At 42.5% G+C, this 16,548-nt stretch overlaps 1 long non-coding RNA gene across 2 annotated transcripts in view; it reads left to right on the top strand.

Annotated features, from left to right (window-relative positions):
• Window positions 1–3,466: 3,466 nt before the first annotated feature.
• The window catches only part of LOC118497720, a 320,085-nt gene continuing 307,003 nt past the window's right edge, over window positions 3,467–16,548 (top strand). For both annotated transcript variants that reach the window (XR_004900242.1, XR_004900241.1), the window contains exon 1: window positions 3,467–3,577. This is a non-coding gene — a long non-coding RNA (uncharacterized LOC118497720). The remainder of the gene's footprint in view (window positions 3,578–16,548) is intronic.

Genomic DNA, 16,548 nt, shown 5'->3' with positions numbered 1-16,548 from the left:
ACCTTATGAAGATCATGTGGCTTTTGGTCTGTTTGGGGTTGGCACCATCCTAACCATCAACAGTGTCCTGAATTACACCAGCGTGAGCATGGGCCCTGCCCTGGAGGAAATTGTCTTTCAGTCAAGGAGTCCATCCGTTGGGTTTGAATAGCCAGAAACCTTAATGAAAGGAGAATCTGGCCCTGCCGGATGTCAAAATCCAGCACCCAGGGCCCCAGATCACAGTGCCTGACACCTTACTGGAGCCTGTCTGTGAAGAACTTCTTGATCCCATTCCAGTCCATGGACAGTAGAGAGGGAAAGAGAAGTCGCAAGGACAAATGTGCTGGAAAGGCCAAGTTAAACCCTGCAGGGGGTAACCCGGGCCAGGCAGGAAGGAATTGCCATTTGAACATGTGGACTCAAATGTTCAACACATTCATCCCCCAGCCTTTTACCCCGTGTGCTCCCTGGTAATGGGGGAAATAGTAAATATTCTTTGAATACCCACGGGTGCCAGGCATTTCATCAGGTGCGGTGTTATCTTATTGTCTGTGGTCCTCATAATCGTCTTATGATCTTACGATCTTTGTTTTTATAGATTCAGGTCATGGGGGGTTACGCGATGTGTCCAGGGTCACAGATCCTGATGCGGGCTCCCTCCACGCTTCAAGCAGACTCTTTCTCCAGATTGGCTAGTATCACCCAGTTGTATGAACGGTACCTTCACGCCTGAAGACAGGGCGTTGTGCTTTGGCTGAGTAGTTTACTCACACAGGCGCAGTGACCTACCGACTGCCGGCTATGCTCTCAGTGCTGTGGTAGACGCCTGAGGAACACCTAGACGCCTGGAGAGAGAGGCTGACTCCCTTCTCCAAGAAATGGGGTGGAATGCCTTGATTCTCAGTCGTGTGAACTTGAACAAGACATGCGGTGGGACTGAGCGTCAATGCTTTCATCTGTGAAATGAGGGTATTAGTGTGTATCTCCAAGGCGGTGGTGAGCGTTAGGAGAGATGGCTTTGCCAGCTTCCTAACAGGGGGCCAGGTTCATACAAGTAGCTGCTCGTCCTCTTGTCTCTTCCACTTCCCACTTCCCTGGCATTCTCCCCTGCGCCTGGGCTTTGGCTGGCAGCCTTCCTGCTCTCATGGCAACTGCGCTCCTTTCTGAGCTGCACCTAAGTTTCAGGCAGTCCGGGTGGCCCTGTTAAAGCCCCAGTCTTCCCCACAGGATTGGAGAAGGTTCCCAAGCACCATGGGCAAAGAGAGGAGGACACTTTGCTAATTATAGTCAGCGGGGAGGCTGTCTGAGAAGAGGAGATTGCTTGGCTGGTTCCCTTTGCTCTCTCTCCACCTCCCCTCTCATCAGCCCCTGTGTCAGCCGCAAGTCCAGGGTGGCCCCTTTGCTTGCCATCTGCACAGGCTCGGAGCGCCATGCGCAGCTTGGAGCTCTTCCCTGCTCCCTCTCCCAGGGCAAGGTGCGAAGCCAGCTCTGACTGAACGGGGCTGTACAAATCCAAATCACAGCTGACACGGAAGGACTTGAAACAGTTGTGCTGGCTCAATGGCATGTGCTCCGTTTTCAAAAAGCAAAGGCAGGATGGATCACTGGGTGAGGCTTAATACAGTGCAAGCAACTTATGGGAGCCAAGAGGACCGCAGAAACCATTGACTTGATCCAATGCTAAGGCTAGGCAAAGGGTGACTGATGTCAAGAGAATAACACATTGTACTGGCAATAAAACCCTTGCTGAGTTTCAGGGAAGATTGGTTAGCTAAATGCCACTTTTGGGTTATAATATTCCAAACCAGATTCTCAGTCACAAGCATCTAACGTGAAAGACTCCCTCCCCTCCTCTCCATTCCCCTGTCCCCTTTCTGCTACCCTGACCTCGACCCCCTTCTCTCCAGCCTCCCCTCCCTCTTACATGGAGGTGTGTGCAGTGCACAGGTGGCGAGTTAGACAGAAAACCAGTCCTTTGGCAGCTTGAAATATAACAGGAGAGATAAAACTGGCACCTAAATATGATAAGAAGAGCATGTGACACATGGCACAAGGGAAATAAAAATTAAGTTTAGTGATGGCTTCTTTTTAGGTCTCTGCTTGATAGTCACTTTTTCAATCATGCCTCCTTTGATCTCTCACTATGTCTTGGCTGCATAACCCTTTATCACATCGTGTTGCTGTGTTTTCATTTGTGTGATTATTTGTTTACTGTCTGTCTGTCTCACTAGGATATAAGTGCCCAGAGGGCAGGTGCTGTTTCTGTCTTGTATCCCATGATATCTAGGCAGGGTTTTCCCATGAAGAAATGGAAGCGTGAGGCCAGAGCAGAGGGAAAACCAGTCTTCTAGGCTAAGGGGACGGCCAGGGAGCGTCCCCTAGGAGGGATCAGAGCAAGATGTCTCTCTGCCTGACAGGGCAGAGACTCCTAGCTGTGGCCAGGAAGACACCTTGGGCTCAAATCCTGAAGTTCCACATGTGGGTGCTGCAGAGATTAGGTGGGTGAGGGTTGCGACCAGCAGAATAACACTGTTAAGATATGTCAATGTTTTTGAAGCCAGAGGAATGTACTGAGTAGATAAATATTGTAAAACTGAAGGATAGCTCAAACCGTTTATCATGGAATATTATTCATTTAACAAACACTGGTTGAGTGCCAGCCATATGCCAGCCACCACTCAAGGCTGGGAAGATAGGCCATGAACAGACAGGCAGAGGCATGAGACAGAGCTCAGAATCTGGTGGAAAGAAACAGGCGATAAACACACAAATAAGCAAGTGGGCAACCAATCAACAAACAGCATGATCACTTCAGACGAGGGAGGGAGAGTCTTAGGAGATGGGCAGAGGGAGTCAGGTGTAGGGAGTGGAGGGGAATGATGAGGAATGTGGACTGTATTCCAAGTGCAAAGGGACGTGTTTGGGGGTGGTTAAATAGAGGAATGACACAACGCATTTCTTTAAAGAGATATCATGACTTGCTCCGTGGAAAATAGGCTTTGGAGGGGTTGAGGGCAGAGATGATGGGAGTGTGGAGATACGTGGAAAGCAGTTCTATCTCCAGAACTGGAGATCAGAGGACTTACTACTTAAGAAAAAAGGGAAGAAAAGAATCATGGATGAAGTGCCAGTTTAAGGCAAGCATTATTTATTGAGTGGATTGTGCTACCAATTTATTAGATTGGGAGACTTGGGGAGAATTATTTTCTTAGTGCGGCGACGTAAGACTTCTTTATGACTATGTTAAGTCTGGCTATTAAGCAGATACTTACAAAGACTTCATAATATAACATGGGAAACATTTTGTTATAAAAGGATATAAAATACAAAAAATGAAATTACATATAAAGTATCCCTTCAATAATCTCATATACAAATAGAAAGCATAAAGGAAATATTACTAGAGGGTATTGCTAGTGCTTATTTTTGTGGATGACGACTATAGTATTTTCTCTTAAAAAATCTTTTTAGAGAGAGGAAGGGGGAGTGAAATATCGATGTAAGAGGGAAGCATCAATTGCCTGCCTCCCACATGCCTCCTGATCGGGGATCGAACCTGCAACCCCTTGGTGTACAGGACACAGCTCCAGGGCTGGTAAGTATTTTCTTCATTATACTTTCTATATTCTCATTTTTTTAACATTAAGCACTATTACTTTGATGAGCCAAAAAGGTATGGTATCATGTAAGTTAACTTCCTTATGTTGACTTTTATTTGATTTAATTTGACTTTAGAGACTTCTAGGAAATGTATAGGAAAATAAATCTAAAAGGTAAAGAAATAGAACCTGAGCAGAAATATGAATGTTTATAATGAATGAACCACCTAGAAAAATATTCTGAAAGATACCGGAATTGCAGGTCTGAAGTCTGCACAGTGCTCTCGAGAAGAACAGAGTAGCATGGGCTCACAGGGGCGTAAGCTCTTAGTTCTCACCATCTTCTATAATGTGCCGCCCAATGGCGATGTCTTCAATAGACAGACTCGGGATCTCCTGAGGTGGAACCGCACGCCCCCACACCTATTGCGGCCATTATGAACTGATGTGCATTCTTTACGCTGAGTCCTGCAGCCTTGGCATTGTTAATGGACCCAAAGAGGGAGCTTCTCCATCATTACTGAAGTTGAGGAACCCTAGTTTTTGGTATCAAGCCTTGGTCATGTTCCATTTTAGAGGATGGAGTCATCATTTAATTTTTCTTACCTTTCCCACTTCTTGGGGAACTCATGTATCCTATTCTATCTTCTCTCTTCTCGGGGATTTCATTCCTTCTAACACAAAACCCTTGTTTTCCAGATGGAAATAAAAAAAAAAAACACGAGGACAGTCCTCTACAAATAACCTAAAGTGATGGCAAAAGAAAGCAAGGGAGGCTAATTTTGGCTAACTAAAAATAGAACTTCATTTCAGGGAAGGTTTCACAATTATTTGTATTAAAGTAAGTCCAGCTGAAGAACTTCTCAGAACTCTGTGGGAACCAGCAGGGTCAAGTTGAAGGAGTTGGAAGACCAGAGTTGGAAACCTGGTTCTATTATTAATCTACCTGTTGTAGAAATCTGAAAGATGAGCTTTGCTGCATTTCTGCCTTTGCGAGATCAGGTGGTTGGGGCTGACACTGTCTGGGTTATCCATCTTATATAGTGTTATTGGGAAAATCAAATGAAACAGGTTGTACTGAAGGAGTCTGTAAACCCTATAAAATACACAATGTAAATGTGTCATGTGGTCAGAGCTTCAGAGAATAGCTATTATTAGAAATCTCGATAATGTGATAAAGGCTGGTGGTCTGTCAAAGAATGAGCTGCGGATGAGTTGTCTCTTCTTTCCTTCCTCTCATCCCCCTTCTTATTCTTTCTCATTTTAATTTCCATTTGAAATTGTTATGAAGTAGTATTAATTGTTATGCCTCATTAGAGCATTTTGTAAGCTGATGAGTAAGAAACGATTAACCCTAAATTCAGGCAAGGAAAAGCAAGGATCTTCAAATGCTACTTCTCCTTTAAGCTCTTCCTGAGTGCCCTAAAAATGTACTTTTTCCATTTTTTTGAACTTCCATTCCAATTTATTTGTAGCTGTCATCACTGTGTTCTCATTTTATCTTCTCCCAACTTTCCTTCCCACCAGATTTTTGGTTTTTAAAAGAGATGGTCAATATAACTCATTTTTTCTATACTTCCAGTGCCAAACACATAATAGGAGCTAAATATAAAATTATTCACTTGAATTTATTTTTTGAAAAAGTTGTCAGAAGCCGTCTATGTGCCCATCTCTGTGCAAATGCAGTGGGGATAAATGGCTCTGCCTGAGGGTACACACAGATGTTTTCAGAAGTGGGGCACTTATAGGAAAGGCTTTGAGGGTTTCCTGAATTCCTGTGTAATTTAGGTTTAGATCTCTCTCTCTCTCTCTCTCAAAAAAAAAAAAAAAAAGTCAAAGCCTATAGCTTTATCATCTGTTTCAAGCAAACAGTAACACCAGGTGAAAAGCGCTTAAAGGGGAAAATGCTACCACCTGTCACCTCCAAGCCCATATGAACGGTTCTGGACATCAAGTGGCTTTTCTGGATACTTTAGGTTTCCCCTGACCTTCCCTGTTCTTTCATGTCCCACTCAGAGTTTGACCTTTCTGGTTCTCCCCCAGACCTTCCGTATCCATGGTTTGGGTGGCTTCCTTGGGTCCAGAGGAAACAGTAAGGGGAATGGTAACTGTCCTGGAGTTGCTTATCAAGACTAGTGAAGGCACTCCCAAGCTAGTCATCTTTCTCACCTTTTCCTCCTACCTTCCTGATAGTGCTAAGGAGCTGGCCCACCTTTGACAGCACGGTTCTATTCCATGCCCAGCTCTGCAGGTCCAGCCCTCCCATCTCCCATCGTCCTCCCAATCCCAGGAGATTCAGGAGCTGTGTCTCTATTCCCACAGTGCCCCGAGCTGTCCCCTTATCGACCTTGCCCCATGGAATGCCAATGGTCTGTCTTAGCCTTGAGCTTTTGAAATCTGGGAGGAAAGCTCATTTCTTTCCTTCTTCCCTGAGCTTAGCATATTCCACGTATTCACTGGGTACTCAATTTATTTATGTGCTGAGTAAATAAATCTTTGCAACCAAAAATAATCTCTTCCTCCTCCCCTACAGTCCCACTTTACTTTTATGCCTCCTTCTTAACTCTTAGCATTCTATAAAGAGATATTAGATTTTTGTCTACTAATATCAGAGTCTTATCCTCATGCATCCGAGTGGAGAAAAAGTTACCTGGGAGTGGTTTCCAGGTCTATTTCCTTTTTAACATGTAACAAACATACTCTTCCCTGCCCCTCCCCCCCAATACATCAGTATTGAGCTTTTCCCACAGGTCAGAAATATGTAGAAGTTTAAGGCAGTAGAAGATAAGACAGACACAGTATTGGCTTTGCTCAAGGACCATGAGGTCTATCAGCAGAGACTGGTTGTTAAAGTATAACAGGAAGGTTCTGAGAGTAAGACGCAGTTAGGTATGTAGGGGGAGTACCAAGTCTTGTATTCCATCCATTCAACATTGCTACAGAGCTTAAGTTTTGCCCATCACGGTGTCAGGTGACTACAGTACAAGAAGTTTGACATAGTCTCTGTCTTCACGGTGTGTAAAATAGAGGAGCAGAGAGAGGCAGATACGTGCACAGTTATTTTATGACATTTGAAGTATTTTAGAACTAAATGCATGTACCCATTGTGATATGATTCCAAAGAAAGAATGAGGGCAGATACGTGAGTTTGAGTTCTTAAAGGAAATAATGGATTTGCCTGGGATACCTGGTGGGTGAAATCACGAACATTACTGAGCCTTACTAAAGGGTTTAAGGCATTATCCTTTGAGCGACGGGGAGGCACTGATGGTTTTTAAGAGGGGAAGTGACATGATCAGATTTGTGTTTTAGATAGATGGCTCTGGTAGCAGAGTAAGATGGATGGGGTGAGGGGAGGGAAACACAGCAGTGACAGCAGTTTGTAGGTGGTTGCAATTGTCCGGGCTTCCAATAAATGTTTGCTGTTAAAGAGACAAATATCACAAGTCCCCACTGTGCATCGAGACCCCTGAGGGAGGATCTGTGCGTGTTGGGGTGCCATGTACGAGGCAGAAGGGAGACATCTTTGCCCTGCCTGCCCCTTTGTGCCTGGTGTCCCACAGAGCAAGTCCCTGATGGCTGGCGAGCTTCATGCCCAGAGGCATGTTATTGGTGTCCCTTTCCAAAGATAAAATGTACTCCAACATTCCAGGATGATTAGATACATTTGTAAATATAATCCAAACATGTTTTTCTGTGGTTTCCAGGATCAATTCAGAAAAATAATGCTCAAGGGGATAAAAAAAATACATCTGTTCTTTTTCTGGCCTCTTTTTTTTCTGATTCCGGGCCAATCAACTTAGAATCAAAACTTTTAAAGCAAGAAAAAACACAGCCTCTTTAGCTCCTAGAGTCCTTGGACCATGACAAAATCTGTGTCCATCAATAGATGGGCCCTAGTCACCTAGACTGGCCCCATAGCATAAAGCTAGACTCTTTTGGCTGTAGAGACAGGGAGCAATTTTCTTCCATTCTAAGATCTAGGAAAAACTTCAGTGACCTGACGGTTCAGACATCTCGAAACAGGTTAAACTTTAAAGGTGTCTGTTGCTCTAAGGCTGGTCTGACTCATCAGAACCATCCCAGGCCCACTTGGATGCAGGTTAGAGATCCCAGAGTAGAACCCGGCTCCCTCAGGCTTCCGTACACTGTGGTTACTTGACACCAGAAGTCAAGGAAGTCATAGGCATGATCGTGACATCTGGAGTTCGTTACATTTACATCGAGAGACCTAATTCCTTATGAGAAGCTGGCACCGTGAACTGACAGGAGTAATGAAAGCAAAACAAACAAACAGACCAAAAGCAAATGGTGGGCTTACGACAACAACTCTGCCACATGCTTTCATGGAAAATCATATTGCTTTTTTCACAACTATGTGCAGAGATTGCTGCTGATACTGTCTCCTTTTGCACAGAGGAAGGTACTAAGGATTAGAAAAATGCGTGGTCTTCCCAAGGTTATGAGCCAGCAGTTTATTGGAGGAGCCAGGAGTAGAACACAGGTGATCTGAGTCCACAAAAGCTTGGCTGTAAGAGCAAATTTTCATCTAACATACAGTTGTATCACTTGGGTTGTAGTTAGCTGAATAATGTCAGGAGCTGAGACTTTTGGGGACAAAAGAAGGAGAACAAAGGGTGTGATTATTAGAGAAATAGTTCCTGCTCTTCATTAAGCATAATTATATTGATAAACGGGTACAAGGCAAAGGGCTGGAGTGATTTCAAAGATCAGTACTATACACAGCCAAAGATCCCAGAACATTCTCGTAAGAGCCATAAAATACTATCCTAATGATCAGAATTATTTTCAAGATCAGTGAAATATCCTTTTGGCAAAATTTCTACAAGTGAAAAAGAATCATTTATGAATCTGCAGAACTCAATGAAATTCAGGAAGCAACTTTGACCTTGGAGGTTCCTCACTTGGGCTGAACACTTTATAGGCCATGGTGTACAAGTTCCCTAGATGGTGTTACAGAAACAACGCACATACCACAGGGCATCTCAGCCTTTATTCTTAAGCCCTGGAACTGGGGTGAGCAGGCCTTTAGTGTAAATGGCCAGAGAGTGAATATTTTAGGTTTCGCAGGCTGCGTGGTATCTGTTACCACCACTCGGCTCTGTTTGCTGTGGTAGCATGAAGGCAGCCACGAATACTAAATAAATGGTTGGGCACGGCTCTAATTCTGCTATACTTGACTCAAATGGGTGGCCAGCTGGACTTGGCCTACAAGTGAGCAGGCCGTAGCAGTTTCTCAGATCTGCTCTAGATTCACATGAAGGTGGGATCAGAGAAGAAATAACCAGACATTCACTCAAATACTCAGCAAGTGTCCAATGTCTCATATAGGCCCCAGAAAAGTTCACAGTCTAATATAGAGAACAGATATATAATAAACTAATTATAACAACTGTATATGATGAGAACAGAGAATGTTAAGATGCTGCAGGAACACAAAGGAGTGAGCTGATGAATACTTCTGGGGGAGTTTGGAGAAGGTTTCGTGAAGGGAGTAGCCTTTGAACCGGACTGACCCTTCTGCTTTCCTCCCCTGGGTACACATGGTAGTCAACTTCTGAGCTATTCTCACCAACCCCAGACACAGTATCATAACGGCTCCCGGGCACAGAGCCTCAGGCATCCACACCACCCAACAGCGTGCATTTACCACGAGAAACGTCAGCTATTTCCACTTCTTCTCTTAAAGGGTGAACAGGAGATTCTCCAATAAGGAAGCAAGGCATTAGTACAACAGGGACACCATGGGGGGGTGGATAGGAGGCAAGGACAGGTACAAAGCTGATAGGAACAGGAAAGCTTCATTGGAAAAGGAATAGGGATTCAGAGCAGAGAGGAATCTGGAGGTAAACATGGACATGGTCGCTGCGGTTGGGTCACAGGGAGTGACATTGGGGGTTCTGACCCACTTCATCAATGCAGAGTTGTGATTCTGCTTATGTTTCAGAAAACTCTGGTAGCAGTAAGAATGCTGGCTAAAAAGGTGGTTGTGGAGGGTGAGAGAGACTGTTTAAAGGCTATCAAAGAAATCTGTGAAAAATAACAAGTATCTATCCTGAGATAGTGCTGGTAGGGATGAAACAGGTGAGGAGAAAATAGATTTAATACTTCCGAAAGCCACAGAATTTGCAGTGTCTGGCTGTCGGACTGCATGTGGAATTAAGAGGAAGCAGAGAGACCAGGCTAACCTTCCGACGTTAGATCCGGGTGGCTTCTGCTCTCTGATGACTAGATAGACATAGAAAGAAACGTAGTCAAGCTGTTTATGCCAAATGTCCTGATTTGAATAAAATCTTGAAGATCTGTGTAAAGTAGGGGAGTCTGGAAAGGAACGTCAGCCTGGGGTGTTGGGGAAAAACTTCAGTTGATTTTAATTTTCCATTTCCACTGCTTCAGATCGCAGCCACAGAATCGAATATGACATTGCATACCTCCCGTTAGCTCATTAGCAATGAAGGATCTGATCTTTACAAGAAAAATTGGGAAATTTCACCACAGATGGGAATGCCTTGATTGCTTGGCGAGGCTGTGACTGCACAGTCAGCAACAGGTGCTGTTGTGTTTGGAGAACCCTGCGCTTCAAAAGACAAGCTGAGACTCCGAAATGTTGAGCGAGTAGCAATTTACACTGATTGCAAAATCCTGATTTTGTTTTTCTCACAATTCCCTCTTACATTGAGCAAGTGCAGGTATCATATCTCATTCCACCTATTTTAAACACGTACTTGCGGATTTTGCCTACCCTGAAAGCCTTATTTCCCACCATACCTTTATTTCTTTTCCCACTTCATGGGCCTCTGATAATGGACAGATCTCCCAACAGGAATGGAGGAAGAACATCCTTCCAGAAAAACACTGCCAGCGTGAGGTGGTTATCTTTAATAACCTGGAAGAGCCTATCTTCTCCTTTGGAAAAAATCAGCCAGCAGAAATCTCTACTTGTTTACTTATGGGAAGTCAATGACCAGTTTGGAGAGTAGGAACAGAAGCAGTGACAAGTGACAACCCATCTTGTATACTTGCCTGTGTGTATTGAGGGCATTTCAAGCCTTAAAAACATGAATAGAGGTTGTAGTTCCATGAACTGAGTACAGAATATGCTAGATGGATTAAAAAGATATCATAGGTCTCTCTCGATTTATAGGGGAAGCTGCCAGATCGAGTAGTATTGCTGCTCTTCCTTGAAGAATACACAGGAAAGATGATAGCCCTCATGAATGGCCATCTCTTGGGTTTGTGGGGAAAGAATTCATTTGTAATGTGCCATGATTTTATTATTCAAGGTGTGTCTTTCTCACATATAAAACTTAGTTTTTTTTTGGCATTGTATCCTTTAGAAGGGCTTGATGGCCATACTAACTTAATCTCTGAAAGTCTGTGTCATAGGTAAAAACGTGTTCACAAATATTTTAAGTTATTTTAAAGTCAACCTTCAGCTAGGATAATTGACAAGCAGCTTCCATAATACTTTGTTAAATCCTCTAAAAATGCCTTATCTTTTCTTTCAACTTTGGCTCAGCACTGATAAATAAGTCGCAGAGAAAAAGTTCCTTAATCTCTCTTTAACTCAATTTCTCATCTATAAATTGGAGAATGATGTTAATATCTACCTGGCAAGATTTTTGGAAGTGGAGGAAAATACTATTTAAATGGAACGCAGTACCTTGTAGATATAAGGAAGCAATAAATAGTAGCCATGATGATGTTCATGGTGATCGTAACTTACACAATGAAATTAATGATACCTACAAACCGTCTAGACCAGGAGAGCTTCTGTGGGATACTGCTACCTCATGGGAGTGCATATGTTTTTGGAGGATACAGACCTCGAGTGGTCACTGACCACTTAAAAAAAGTAAGGCCGCTCTTGTGCTCTGTCGCTGACCTTTTATGCAGTGACCTCTTTACCTCCCATTTCCCATGCAGACCCATTAGCAGGATGTGCCACAATATGTTGCTTGTCATCTGTTTCAAAGACACAGTGAGAGGATGCAGGTACACCAGATGGATAAACCTAGTGTGACTAATTATTGTGTATTTGCCTTTAATTATTATCATTTATTACCAGAGGAAAGACAATAGAGGTTCTTTGACTTGGAAGAAACTGTTGGCAGAAGGGAAGTTTTTTTTTGGGGGGGGGGTGCATTATTGAGGACAGCTAAGGTTTTTAATGTTGATAAAAAGAAAGTTGTATAGATAGCTAGGCAGGTAGTCAGACAAATGATAGATAAAATTTCGTTTGCTCTAACGTTTAATGTAATTGGTTTCAATAAATCTCTAACCTTAATTTTTAAGGACTATCCAAGAGAATTTTGGACATTGAGTCCTCGTACCTTTTCTAGGTCTTTCACAGAACAATACCTCACATAATTAGGCCAAGAGTGTGTTGACCATTGAGATTTAGGAGAGGAATTTGAAAATCATCTCCAAATTTTTAAAATTCAGTATTTGCCTAAGAGTCTCTCACCACTTCCATTTTGATGCTTTTATTATGAAATTGTGGTTTTAAAAACTTTTACTTGTTATCAGGCTCTATCATGAGAGAGACCACCCTAAAAGTTTGAAAGGTTTGTACTCTGAAGGTGAGAACTGAGTCACTTTATGGGAAACTTCTAGGGGGAAGTTTGTGTTCATGTAAATTTCTTATTTAGACAAGTAAAGCATTATAATGGAAAGATCAGCATAAGTGGTTTGACATACCAATATGCCAAAAGTCCAACACAGCTAGGACTCCTCCATTATTGAATAAATGAGTTAGAAGAAAATCTCAGTAAGTAGGAAATGCTCTGTAATAGAGATTTTTTTCTTTTAATTTCATAGAGGTCAATTTTAGAGAAACATTTCTATTGTAAAGTCTTATCTGGTTGAATAAACACAGAAATAATTATGGTGAAATCTCCTCTAATAATATATTATATGTAGTTCAGATTAATCCTTCAAAAGACCTCTGAGTCTGTGTTTTACCCCTTTTCTCTATACTGGGATCATAGGGCTGTAAGTATAAAAACTTGGGAGGTTTGCAATAGGAGAGAGAAGGAAAGTAGATGATGAAGCTAGAATGACTGCTTTTGAAATGAAATTATAAGTGGGACCAGGGGCTGGGGTGCAGCTCAGTCCTGCCATGGACTAAGCCAGGGCATGTGCTGGGAGGGAGGGAGATGAGTCCATTTCCAAGGAACATGGGCATGACTCTGGATGCACTGGTGCATTTTTTCCTAGCTGTGTGTGGGGATATTTATTGGTGGGTTTTGTTTTTTTGGTGTTCCTAATACCACTTCTTAAGAACTCCTTTATTTCCTCCTCTTCCTCTATGGAAATGGTCTTGTCTTAGCCAAGGGCATAATTAGAATAACTGGAAGCTCTTATCCTAGATTGTGAACTCGAGTAGAGGAACAAGGAGATTGAAAATAGCTGAGTTTCATTGCATCCTGACTGTATTCTTGGAACCTCAGTCCTCTGACGGTGGCTCTGGCTTTCTGTCCTGTGTCACACCAGTGCATCTGTCTTTGCATAATAGCAGCCACATCTGAAGTCTATTTGCCTCTCTACTGTTCCTTTTTGTTCTTCTTCTACAGCAGTTCTTCCTCAGCTGCGTGTACTTAGGAGTGTCCATTGATTTGCCTTGACCAATGATGTGGGAGGAGAGATATGTGTCTTCTTTATTTGTAAAAGCTAGTGCTTAACTCTCCAACTCTTCCTTCTTCTTCTGTAATACCAGGGGATTCTCAGTGATGCCCCCTCCAGCAGCCTGAGTCTCTGATTCAGGATTTTGTAGAGAAGAGCCCCTCCCTAATCTAAAGATGTTTTGTTTGTTTGTTTTTTAACAAGTATGAACTGGACTTGTTTAGCGATGGTGTTCTTTTTTTTAAAGATTTTATTTATTTATTTTCAGAGAGGGAAGGGAGGGAGAAAGAGAGAGAGAAACATCAATGTGGGGTTGCTGGGGGTCATGGCCTGCAACCCAGGCATGTACCCTGACTGGGAATCGAACCTGTGACACTTTGGTTTGCAGCCCACGCTCAATCCACTGAGCTATGCCAGCCAGGGCTTAAAGATGTTTTATGAATGAGAAATAAATCATGGACTTAAACACCTTTAAGAAATGTGTTCTCCTAGGAGCAAAACTTAGCCTAGCTTGACTGATATAGCATGCTATGATTGAAATGACTGAAGGAGTATCAGGTTGGTAGTTGGAAACACTGAGTTTATTTTCTGTTCTGCCACTCATTAACTAAGTGGTCTTGGGCATATCATTTAAGTCCACTTGAATTATTCATGTACTCTCAAAATTTATTGGTGGGTGGGGGAGACAGAGGACCATATCACATGAGTAGAAGACATACAGGGTCTCTCAGTGCCTGAAGGATTTGGACAGGAGCTTTCTGGGTAGATGGGCAGGTTGAGTGCCACGTGGAGAAGCCCAGAGGCTGGTTTCCTTCACAGCAGCTCCACCCCAATTTGTCTGATGCGATGTGAGGTTATGAGCAATATTTAGTGTTCATTGAAAATAATTTTTTAGTTAAATTAAGTCTTTGAAAACCTCTAGACTTGATCATCTCTCCATTTCTGTCTGGTTCTCCAAATTCTCCTACTTAATCTCTGTGGGAATGATCGGCTGTGTCACCCTATTCATCTATGCAGATTGTTCAAAAAGACTTTTATCTAAGCGCTTCCTTTCTTTCAAAGGGAAGGGTGGTGAAGGAAAGCTGTGCCAGACATTCTCGGAGGTATTTTCATTCTTGACTCACTCTCCAGTCTTGCCAATTGGTAACTCACTTTAATGACGAAGCAAAGGAAGCTCCGCAGAGTGAAATTCCTTCCTTCTGGAAAATACAGAAGTAGGGCCGTAAACCCCTCTTCCAAGTGCGTCCTCCTTTGATTACATTACCCCCTTTATGCCAAATCTTAAGGATTTGATTCCTTCTTCAAATGATGTAAAGTTTCTAGAAAACTTAAATAAACCCTCAGCCCAGAGTTCATTTTCCTTTTGTGCATAAGCACAGGCAGTCCTAGTGTTCTACTTAATAAGTAGATATTAAAAAAATAATGATTCTATGGAAATACATGCTTTCCTCCATTTCCTCTGTGCTATGAATGAAAGTGGAGAAGACCTGGTTCTGCATTCTATTGTTTTCAAATAAAAATTGCTGGTACCCGGTATAGAGCTGTGACTAAAGAAATAACCTTATACAGACTCATTTGATAAGCTGAGACCACCACCTCAGCTCCCATATTCTGACACTCACTTTCCTATGTTTGGATAAATATCTGCCCCTTGGGAAAGGTGATTTTGAAAACACTTTCTTAATAGTCTATTAATAACAATACTTAGAAGGAAGTAGATAAAGTCTGTGTCACTCTTGGACTGACATCTATTCCTAGAGGCTAGAAGAGAGCTAGGGAGGGGGTTTGGTGAATGAGAGCAGCACAGTAGGAGATGCTGTGAGACGACGGTGCCGGGACTCGCGCATATGACCTTCCACACTCGGCTGGGGAAATGGAGGACAACGTATCACTGAGAACCCTAGGCTTTCAGAGAAGATATTCACTGAGGTGTTGAGTGAGGACCTACTGTGCACCAGGCACTGTTTCAGGCCCTAGACCAAATCAACTCTTTCCTCCTCTGTCTCTGTGGAGACTTTGGGAGATCTTAAAGACCCAATGGCTGGGTGATTATGGAGTGTGGATGTAGGTTCGTCGCTAGTAACAAATGCACTGCTCTGGTGGAAGTGTTGATAACTGAGGAGCCCATGCATGTGTGGGGGCAGGGGACCTCTGTACCTTCCCCTCAATTTTGCTGTGCACCTAAAACCACTCATATATGGTGAAACAGGTGAAACTCCCATTTGAGGAAACTAAAATGTTACGTTATGACTTAGCAGAAACTTTAAATTAACTGTGCCCTCTTAAAGTTTTTAAATGCAACTTGACAAAAGCATTCATATTCCATTGCATCTTGGATATATATTAATTAGTATATATGAATGCTTATATATTAATTATTATATATGTATGTGTTTATGTATATATGTGTTTATGTATACGTACCTATTAAACACACACACACTTTTTCTTCTCTTTTTATCCTTCATGTGACTCCTCACTTGAATTTCTCTTGAATTTTTAACAATCATTATACACTCTAATTGAAAAAGAATTTCTCAGTTGTTTCTTTAATCAAAATAAGCTTACGTTTCTTTGCTGATCCAATTTAGATGGAAATTCTTTTGTCTAAATGGGACTATCATTTTACACCATCATATGCAGACTTTATAAAATTAGCATATAGAATCAAACAAATAAACCAACATCAGCTTTATATTTCCAATAAGAAAGGAAGAAAACCCTACAATTAATTTTTTAATATGAAGTGAGAAAGCTGTGTATTCCTTGCTTGTTTACTTTTATCAAAGCGTGTCCTCTGAGGGTGGCTGGAATCTCTCTGTACATTTTTCATCTCAGTGGCAAGTCAGTTTGGAATCTGAATAGAAGCTTCTTGCAAATATTGTTTTTGGAAAGCTGACACTAATTGAAAGCCAGCACTAATAAGGTGAGGCCATTATCAATGGAGCAGACTGATAGGGGTGAGCAGAGTGTATAAAGACGGGCCCAGGCGTCTGGAGCCTTCCTCTGCGCCCGAGGCCTGGCCTCTCCTTCAGAGACCTGGCTGGATCCCGGGAAGAGTCTGGAATAATCATGGTCCCGGCCAGTTCTTCCAGCCTTATTCTTATCATCTTGCTTACGCATTACCTTCTTTATTATTAACTCAAGATGAGGCTTCCCTTCTCTAGCTTGACATTATAGATTAAGGAAAAATGAACTCAATGAAACCTTTATGAACTTTGCCAGGTCCAGAAGCTCTGGAATTGAATCAAGCATGATCTGGGCCGTGCGGTACACACTGTGTCCTGTGAATATAGACCTGGGCATAAGTAACTTTAATTCG

Source organism: Phyllostomus discolor, chromosome 12 (assembly GCF_004126475.2).
Source record: "Phyllostomus discolor isolate MPI-MPIP mPhyDis1 chromosome 12, mPhyDis1.pri.v3, whole genome shotgun sequence".
Taxonomy (NCBI): domain Eukaryota; kingdom Metazoa; phylum Chordata; class Mammalia; order Chiroptera; family Phyllostomidae; genus Phyllostomus; species Phyllostomus discolor.
This window is presented reverse-complemented; position numbering and strand designations above follow the sequence as displayed.